Consider the following 10,538-nt stretch of genomic DNA (forward strand, 5'->3'; position numbering starts at 1 on the left):
ATGCCTCACTCTCAGGAGGCTATTACAACTGACTGCACCTACTATCAGCCCCAGGCACCCCTAACCTGCAGTGGCGGTCTCCACTGACCGCAATTCTGAGAGTGGCGTCACGACAATCAAAATAGAGGATTTCCTACCTGTGACAAGATCCAGCCGCGTGGAGTCCCTGAAGGTAATGCACCGCTGCACCGACACCGAACCTCGGGGCCCCACACATCTGGCGTCACGAACAGGATAAGGACTAGACCTGTTCAGACAGGTGACCATGTGCCTGGGCGGTCCGCTTGGAAAATTGGAAGCGCCGCCATATTGCCACCATGAAAAGCGCGCTGAAAAACAACAGCAGCCCGCGCTGGGAGAAGTTGCCGCCCACGAAGAGGTGTGGCTACCCAGAGATCCCCTGAAGGGTCCTGGTCTCGCAAGTGATGAGAGCGGAGGCGTTCAGAGACGTCGGGAAAGAAAGGGAGCCAGAAGCCTGCTACTAGAAGAAGGAGACGCAGAGGAAATGGCGTCTGAACGCAGAGACCCAGAACCAGGCTCCGCTGCCTGGTGGTATCGGGAACTTGCCCAGTTTTGCGACCAACTGGAGGCCAGGGTTGTATGGCAGATCAGCGAGGGACGTACGGAGCTTCTGGAGATGGCTGCAGCGGTTCAGGCCTATGAGAGGGGAACCGCACGACGAGTGCCAGACCGAGCGGCGACGACTCAGACCCCGATGATGTTACCAATGGGTGAGTCCTGTGTTGCCCCTGTCAGCGCGAGTGCCCCGACCCCTGCTGCCATGCCCGCGGTCCCTGGAGAGATGCCCGGCGCGGCGACGCTGAATCAGGCCGCAGCCACGCCAGGTGCGGCCCGCCGAGCCCAGGCCGCCGCAACGATGCCCAGCCCAGCCCGCAAAGATCCGGCTGCCACCGCGACCCTCCTCCACGCCGCAGGTGCGGCCCGCCAAGGACCGGCTGCAGCTGCGACGCCAATCCAGGCCGCAGAAGCTCCCAGCCCGGCCCGCACAGATCCCATCGCAGCTGCGACGCCAATCCAGGCCGCAGAAGCGCCCAGCCCGGCCCGCACAGATCCCATCGCAGCTGCGACGCCAATCCAGGCCGCCGCAGCGATGCCCTGCTCGGCCCGCCAAGACCAGGCCGCTGCCACGCCAGGCTCGGCCCGCCAAGACCAGGCCGCTGCCACGCCAGGCTCGGCCCGCCAAGACCAGGCCGCTGCCACGCCAGGCTCGGCCCGCCAAGACAAGACTGTACAAGTATTTACCCCGGCCCGCAAGGCCAGAGCAGACACCGCTCCCCAGCCCAAGGAAGTCCCTGCTAGGAAGTCCCTGCTGGGGGAAGACCCCGAATACTGGACGCTGAAGGCTGATCTAGAGGCCCACTTCCCAAAGGAGATGGTGGACCGGTATCTGCTCCCTCCGCATACTCACAGGAAGACTCCTGCAACATTCATGCCAAAGGGTCCCCCGCCCTGGCCTGCTGATGAAAATCCATCCCTAGCGCTGCCACAAGAGGAGTGCCCAGAAGAACTAAGGGGGAGGGGAGGCCAGGAAGCTGAGAAGCTGACCCCAGAGCCATCAGCAGTGGATGCAGCACCAGTCCAAGAGCAAGAGATGCTGCCGTACTCCCGCTGGGATGAAGAGGGCCCGACATCCTCCGCTGAGGAAGATTTGTCCAGATACCTCACCTGGGAGCCTGCAAGCGGTGAGGTGGCAGCCAGGCAGGACCCAGCCCGCAGGACACGGCGCCGCAGCAGGACAAGGGATCCACCTGCACAGCAGTCTCCCGAGGAGAAGGACGAGGTCACGGCCAGAGACTTAGAGGAAAAGCAGTCCTTGAGAAGGGCCAAATCGCAGGTCAGAGGCCCACTTTGTCGAGGAGTTGTAGAAGACTTCAATCTAAGGTCTGGATATGGCTTTATAGTAGCACCTGGTGTAAAAGAGGGCATCTTTGTGAACAGAAGGGATGTTAGAGCACATCTACCTAGAGGACATCCAGGAAGAAACCTACAGATAGGAGACTCAGTAGAATTTACAAAGCACCAAGGAGAACGCGGATGGTACGCACTAGATGTCAGACCATGTACCAGAAATCCCTACAGTAAACCTGCTATCTCAACAACAGAAGATGAGGATACAGAAAAAGAAACAGACGACAGAAACATAGAAAATGTCAGGTGCCAAAGCCCAATAGGCAAAAGCCCTGGTGGAATGGAGTAGAGAAAAGTAAAGAAAACTACAGCAGTTTGAAAAGTTTTGCAACGTTCAAGTTTAAGCACGTGCCCACATGAACTGATGTGAGAAAATCCTTTTGCACCTCGTGTATGGAACATAGGCTATGAACTGTCTATAGCCACAAACTCTCGCAGTGTTTATAGTTACCCCAGAGGTACAACCACTACCAGGGAGCACGCCTGTTTATGGGGCCTGGCTCTCCACCACAAAGAGGGTACCTGGTCAGCACCAACTGTGGAGGCCGCCTCTACATCCTGCCAGAAGAGGCTGAAGGCGCGGCTCCACCAGGCCAGGTATACCCTGAAACCACCAGACCATGAAAGCCGCCTCTACATCCTGCCAGAAGTGGCTGAAGGCGCGGCCAACGGGAGAGGCAGATGGGAAGAAAGGTCTGGGGAAGCTGATGGCCCAGACCTGGTTACCAAAAGAAACCGGTGACCTGCCGCCTGAGAGGGTTTAGGGTGGGTTAACGGACTTGTGGGTGGAGGGTGGTGATGTATGGTACCTGATGGTTTTAAAACGTTTTACCATGTTTTACTGTTTTACGCATTTTAAAATGTTGTCTTGCAGCCCGTGCTGGTGATAACTAAGGGGGAATGTGGCGCCCCTGACCTGGTCAGGCACCACTGAGTACTGCACCCATGCTGGGGACAGTACAAAACAGGTAATCCAGAAGGCTGACCGAGGTGTGACTACACAGGCGCATAGTGATCAGGTCTCACACATTTACCTTTGAGAGGACCCCTGGGGATCCCAGGAGGGGGCGAAGCCTCCATCTCCACTCGAGGGGTGTGGTAGAGAGCCTGGTTGCTGAGTGACGTAGGCAAGAACAGGAGAGGAGGGAAGAGTGAGCCGAAGACAGTTGAGTGGTGAAGTTCAGGGAGGGCAGAAGCAGACCCTGTAGCTCTACACAATTCTGACAACGTACGCGCAGTGACTACCGACGGGGGAGAACGGTCACCTGGTAGTGCTGCCCGAAATCCACACACGGCTAAAGAGAGAGCAACGGAGTGGAAAGTAAGGAGACTGCCAGGGAGATACCAGGCCCAATTGGGTAACAGGTCCCAGTGCAGGGGTAGATCCACCTGTCCTTTGCCAAACCTGCATGAGGGGGCACTTTACACCCCCAAGACAACACCACAGAGTCCGCAGCCACGTAGCAAAGTGAGGGCCCATAGCTCACAGGAGGCAAGCAGCCGGAGTGACCTGGTCCAGGCTACAAGCAAACGGGCCAAAAAGAAGGGGAGAGAGGCACCAGCAACTTCCCTGGGCGACCCCAGCAGGGCTTCAAGCAGGGGTTACCCCAAAACACAACGGGCTAAGGAAGGCGAGTTGGTAGCCACCCTCATAAGTCAGCCTGAAGGACACCTGGTTCCAGCCTGGTTCATCCCAGCTACGCCCGGGTTACTCACCCTGCCACCATCAGTGAGTAAAATCCCTGAAAGACATCCTGCTTGTGCGTGTGAGTCATTCTGCGACTTGTAGTTCCACACACCTACACGGGACCCTGGGGCATGCCTCACTCTCAGGAGGCTATTACAACTGACTGCACCTACTATCAGCCCCAGGCACCCCTAACCTGCAGTGGCGGTCTCCACTGACCGCAATTCTGAGAGTGGCGTCACGACAATCAAAATAGAGGATTTCCTACCTGTGACAAGATCCAGCCGCGTGGAGTCCCTGAAGGTAATGCACCGCTGCACCGACACCGAACCTCGGGGCCCCACACCCGCCTCCGGCTCGGGGTGTATGCTGCTAGGGAGGAGCTAACTTTTTTATGTTTACTTAGTGTCAGCCTCCTAGTGACAGCAGCATAACCCATGGTCCTGTGTCCCCCAATGAAACGATAGAGAAAACCGAATTTTCTTCCTTACCTCTTTTCAGTTATAAACGTTCTCCTAACCTCAGAGACATATTGGTAAGGGCGGACATAGGGTCAAAAACTGTTAAATTGAGACAAACTTTCTTATCTACACCCAAACAGGGTAATTATCCCTGTTTACATTGTCCTCATTGCTCTAATATTATCAAAGGAAATCAATGTACCCATCCTCGCACTGGAAAGGTCTTCTATCTTAAGGACTTTTTCACCTGTGATACGTCATATGTAGTATACTTGATAAAGTGCCCGTGTGGTCTCGGATATGTTGGGGAGACTACCCAACATGTCCGAGACCGCATTGGGAAACATAAGTCCACCATACGATGTAAATTAGTTATGTTGCCTATTCCACATCATTTCATCCAGTGCGGGCACACGATTTCTCAGATGAGGTTTCAGGTTTTGGAGCATATTTCACCTTTGAGACGTGGGGGTGATAGGATTAAGAAACTAAAAGAAAGGGAATCCTATTGGATCCACACCCTTAATACCCTCTCCCCTTTTGGACTTAATAGAGAATATGAGAACTATTGATGTGGGGTCCGTCCTGTCCTATTTTCAATATTGTGGTTTTTTATAAGATATTAGAGGTCTTTATATAGTTTATTGTGTAGATTCTGTGTGTATATATTCACTGATGTGTTAATGGGAATTATGGGTACACATGTGAGTGTGCGGACACATATGTCCTGCACACACATATGTATACATGTTACAGTTAGAATTCTATATAACTTAGATAAGTGTCTTGTGACATACTTTTAGTATATAGAGTTAATCGTGTCATAGTTGCTTTATATTACCATGTATGATGTGTGTTGTCATACATTGCATTAGGTATATATATATGCATATATCACATACACATGGGTACTCGTTAATGTATATAGGCACCCATGTGAATATAACCAATACTGTTCGTTTCTAATGATTATGCTAATCGCTTCATTGATCATGTTCATATAGAATTAATTCTGGTCTTTAAAGCCCTATTCATCTCTTCTTCTCTTTTTCAGATGCGCACTTAATACATCTCGCTTTATAATGAAATTCCGGGAGCCGTAGCTCACTTACACCGTATTTTCACTTCTGCGCATGCGCGCACTTCCGGGTACACTGCGCACGCGCGGCTTGCGTGCCACTCGTCCTTATGCGTTCCACACACACAGGAAATTATTTAATTATGCCCGCCCCTCCAGCACATTTAAACCCCAGCGCGGTCACTTCACTTCACCGCTGATCCTCGGCTAAACAGGTATGTCACGTTTATCTCCTCTGTTAACCCCTTGTTGAGCGGCACTTTGTCACTTTGGACCTAAAATAATATTGTTTATACGTTTACAACCGGAGTTTCTTCTGATATACTGATAGCAATCCTTTTTCTTTATCTCTTTAGTATTATAGCGGTCCAACACCATAACCACTTCCCCTTTGGGCATTATGGTTATATATTGTCTTTTCAAAATGAAGGTAAAGATGTCTTTTAATTTATTATTGATTGGGATTATGCCCTGGTGAAGTCTATAGACTGACAGTAGTGATACGCTTTATAAACACAAATAATGGATATGATATATATTCCTAAGTATACATTAGGGTATCCTTATGATTTCTATGATTCCTGAAATGTGGGCATTGTTATTATTTTTCCAGATATAAACGATTACATGCGTCTGACGTTCTTCTCAGATATCACTCATTATACCAATTAGGTAATAAAGGATAATTTATTATACCAGTTATAATTCACGTGATAGTTACTAATATGAAATATGAAAGAATATTGGTACTGATTTTCTCTTGTTATACTTTATCTTGTTATATGAATTTCAGTTGTGAAGAAGGCATCAGCCGAAACGTTATTCATCTATATCTGAATTATCAATTTATGGAAATAAAATATTAATTGATACATCATTGTGTGCCGGAGTTTTTTCTATATATGCATATATTATATGCGACAGTTCTGGGACTGTACCCGGCTCTTCCCGATTTGCTCTGGTGCGTTGGCAAATCGGGGTAATAAGGAGTTATTGGCAGCCCATAGCTGCCAATAAGTCCTAGATTAATCATGTCAGGCGTCTCCCTGAGATACCTTTCATGATTAATCTGTAAGTGACAGTTAAAAAACACACACACACACGAAAAAATAATTTATTAGAAATAAAAAACACTAACAAAGTCCCTCATCACCAATTTATTAACCCCGACAAAGCCCTCCATGTCCGGCGTAATCCACGGACCTCCAGCGTCGCATCCAGCTCTGCTGCATGCAGGTGACAGGAGCAGCAGAAGACACCGCCGCTCCTGTCACCTCCACGCAGCAACTGAGGTGAGTAGTGCGATCAGCTGAGCTGTCACTGAGATTGCCCGCAGCGGTGGCCGCGAGTTACCTGACTGATAGCAGCTGATCGCGATACTCACCTCATTTGCTGCGTGGAGCTGACAGGAGCGGCGGTGTCTTCTGCTGCTCCTGTCACCTGCATGCAGCAGAGCTGGATGCGACGCTGGAGGTCCGTGGATTACGCCGGACCTGGAGGGCTTTGTCGGGGTTAATAAATTGGTGATGAGGGACTTTGTTAGTGTTTTTTATTTCTAATAAAAAACACACACACACCCGAAAAAATAATTTAACTGTCACTTACAGATTAATCATGGAAGGTATCTCGGGGAGATGCCTGACATGATTAATCTAGGACTTATTGGCAGCTATGGGCTGCCAATAACTCCTTATTACCCCGATTTGCCAACGCACCAGGGCAAATCGGGAAGAGCCGGGTACAGTCCTAGAACTGTCGCATATAATGTATGCGGCAATTCTGGGCGGCTGCTGACTGATATTGTTAGGCTGGTATTCTCAGGATGGGGAGCTCCACGTTATGGGGAGCCCCCCAGCTCCCCATAACGTGGAGCTCCCCATCCTGAGAATACCAGCCTTCAGCCGTATGGCTTTATCTGGCTGGTATTAAAATGGAGGGGGGGACCGCACGCCGGGTTTTTTAATTATTTATTTATTTCTATACTCCATAGTGACACGCCCACCGGCTGCTGTGATTGGGTGCAGTGAGACACCTGTCACTCAGCGTGGGGGCGTGTCTCACTGCAACCAATCATAGGCGCCGGTGGGGGAGAAAGCAGGGAATACGAGATTGTTTAATGAGCGGCCGGCTTTTTCAAATTAGAAAAAGCCGCCGGAGCAGTGTGAACACCGTGCAGCGCCGGTGATCGGGGATTGGTGAGTATGGGAGAGGGGGGGACACTTCAGTCACTCGGGGGATTAGCGGTCACTGGTGAATCCTTCACAGGTGACCGCTAATCAGTACACGGGACACAGACAGAGCCGCGGCATGACAATGAAGTCGGGTGAAGTTCACCCGAGTTCATTCTCATCCCGCTACTCTGTCTTCCGACATGTAGTCACGACATTTTGCATCACACACGTACATTTCACATGGACAACACACACACATGTCAGTTATTTCACTCACGCACACACGGACATTCCACACGCACATACGGCTAGCATACGGGATACACACGCAGGCCACACATACCATAAAAACGGACCTAAAAAACGGAAAACGGACCCGAAAAACAGCCCGTTTTACACATGCGTGGTTTTCAAGGACGTGTATTTTAGGCCTAATATAGGTCTAAATAACATTCAGATCTATATGAAGGCCATATTGCGTGTAATATATCTTTAAATATAAAATGATATATTAAGTGCTGGTACATTGCAAAATGTACCAGTCTTATTTACTGCTCCATGCTATGTCCTGTTGTATATAAATATATGACTCTTCAGATTTTCTGTTGTACCTTGCCTGATGAAGACACCTGAGGAGACTCGAAAGCTTGCCATTACCATGTTTTCAGTTAGCCATTAAAAAGGTATCAACCACTGAGGACTCAGGTTCTTAAACAATTTAACCATCTCTTATAATTTGATATGAATTGTAAGCAGAAGACTTCATTAAAACAGGGACTTATAACTTCAGCTGCCTGCAGATGCATTGACACCTTAAGGCCCAGTCACACTAAACAACTTACCAGCGATCCCAACAACGATACAACCTGATAGGGATCGCTGGTAAGTTGCTAGGAGGTCGCTGGTGAGATGTGACACTAAGCGACGCTCTAGCGATCCCACCAGCAACCTGACCTGGCAGGGATCGCTGGAGCGTCGCTACACGGGTTGCTGGTGAGCTGTCACACAGGAAGATCTCACCAGCAATCAGTGACCAGCCCCCAGCGCCGCGTGGAAGCGATGCTGCGCTTGGTAACTAAGGTAAATATCGGGTATCCAACCCGATATTTACCTTGGTTACCAGCGCACACCACTTAGCGCTGGCTCCCTGCACACCTAGCCACAGTACACATTGGGTTAATTACCCGATGTGTACTCTGCTGCGTGTGCAGGCAGCAGGGAGCCGGCTTCTGCGGACGCTGGTAACCACGGTAAACATCGGGTAACCAAGAAGCCCTTACCTTGGTTACCCGATATTCACCTTCATTACCAGCGTCCCCCGCTCTCACACTGCCAGTGCCGGCTCCCTGTTCCCTGCACTCCTAGCCACAGTATACATCGGGTTAATTACCCAATGTGTAGTCTGGCTATGTGTGCAGGGAGCAGAGAGCCGGCACTGACAGCTGAGAGCGGCGGACGCTGGTAACGAAGGTAAATATCGGGTAACCAAGGTAAGGGCTTCTTGGTTACCCAATGTTTACCGTGGTTACCAGCGTCCGCAGAAGCCAGCTCCTGCCACCTGCACATTTAGTTGTTGCTCTGTCGCTGTCACACACAGCGATGTGTGCTTCACAGCGGGAGAGCAAAACTAAAAAATGGCCCAGGATATTCAGCAACAACCAGCGACCTCACAGCAGGGGCCAGGTTGTTGCTGGATGTCACACACAGCAACATCGCTAGCAACGTCACAAAAGTTGTTCGTTAGCAGCGATGTTGCTAGCGATGTTGCTTAGTGTGACGTGGCCTTTAGTGGCACCATTAGGCTATGTGCCCACGCTACAGGATTTATCGCGGATTTGACGCGGATTTTGACGCGGATTTAGCGCGGATTTGCCGAAAATCTGCAGCACAGCTACTCCCCAGCCATTTCAATGGCATTTTGGAAATGCTGTGCCCATGCTGCGGATTTTTCCGCTGCGGATTTTGCCGCGGATTTTGATGCGGAACAAACTGCAGCATGTCAATTGTTTGGTGCGGATTTGGTGCGGATTTTCTGTTTTGAATGGGGAAAAAAAAAAAAATAAAATCCGCATCAAAATCCGCGGCAAATCCGCGGTAAATCCGCGGTAAATCCGCGGCAAATCCGCGGGTGCGGATTTGCCGCGAAAGTTGCGGATTTTCAGGCAAAAAAATCCGCAGGGACCTTTTACTGTGGACACATAGCCTTATTCACACAATGTTTGACATAAACTTTACATATGAAAGGAGTCATTATCTAAGCCCCATCAGCATTGTCTCTGTTACATTCACCTTTAATCCGCAAAATAACAACAAAAAACCTGACATTAAGTTTATATTGCCATCTATATTTTGATATGCTACTTTTATATATTTTCTTATGTTACTATACTTTATTGAAATAAAAATCACGTTCTCCCCTCATTTTAGGTACTCCGCATTAAGAGATTCATTAAAAGTACCACAGGAAAGCTGAAGGCTCGTTATTATGGCTAAGCCATCATTTTTGAAATGCTTATGTGCTGCTCAAAAGAAAAGCATGAAAAAATATGCAGAAATAATAGAAATTTATTATCTTGAGACCCTTATTGAAATTTGGACTGCCTAGTGTTCTCCAATGAGTATCGCTGCATGGAAAAGAGTCTTCATCAGGGAGGGGTATCCTATGTACCTACAACTTTCATAAGGCAGCAGCCCTGACAAAGAAAATCTATGGGGAAGGTACCGAAACTCTTTATGGCTGTTTCCTCACAGTAGCCTGACTCCAGTTGGAGAGGCTTCTCCACATGGGACCAAAATTGTCAGTAGCAACTCTCTTCAGGAAAAAGAGACATGCTTTTTCTTTAACCCCTTCAGCCCCAAGCTTATTTTGACCCTAAAGACCAGGCCATTTTTTGCAATTTTGACCAGTGTCACTTTATGAGGTTATAACTCTGGAAGGCTTCAGCGGATCCCGGTGATTCTGAGACTGTTTTTTCGTGACATATTGGGCTTCATGTAAGTGGTAAATTTAGGCCGATATTTTTTGCGTTTCTTTGTGAAAAAAACGGAAATTTCGCGAAAAGTTTGAAAATTTTGTAATTTTCAAACTTTGAATTTTTATGCTCTAAAACCAACGAGACATATGACACAAAATAATTAATAAATAACATTTCCCACATGTCTACTTTACATCAGAACAATTTTTGGAAAAAAAAAAAAATTAAGGAAGTTAT

The sequence above is a fragment of the Anomaloglossus baeobatrachus genome, chromosome 3 (genome assembly GCF_048569485.1).
Source record: "Anomaloglossus baeobatrachus isolate aAnoBae1 chromosome 3, aAnoBae1.hap1, whole genome shotgun sequence".
In the NCBI taxonomy this organism is placed as follows: domain Eukaryota; kingdom Metazoa; phylum Chordata; class Amphibia; order Anura; family Aromobatidae; genus Anomaloglossus; species Anomaloglossus baeobatrachus.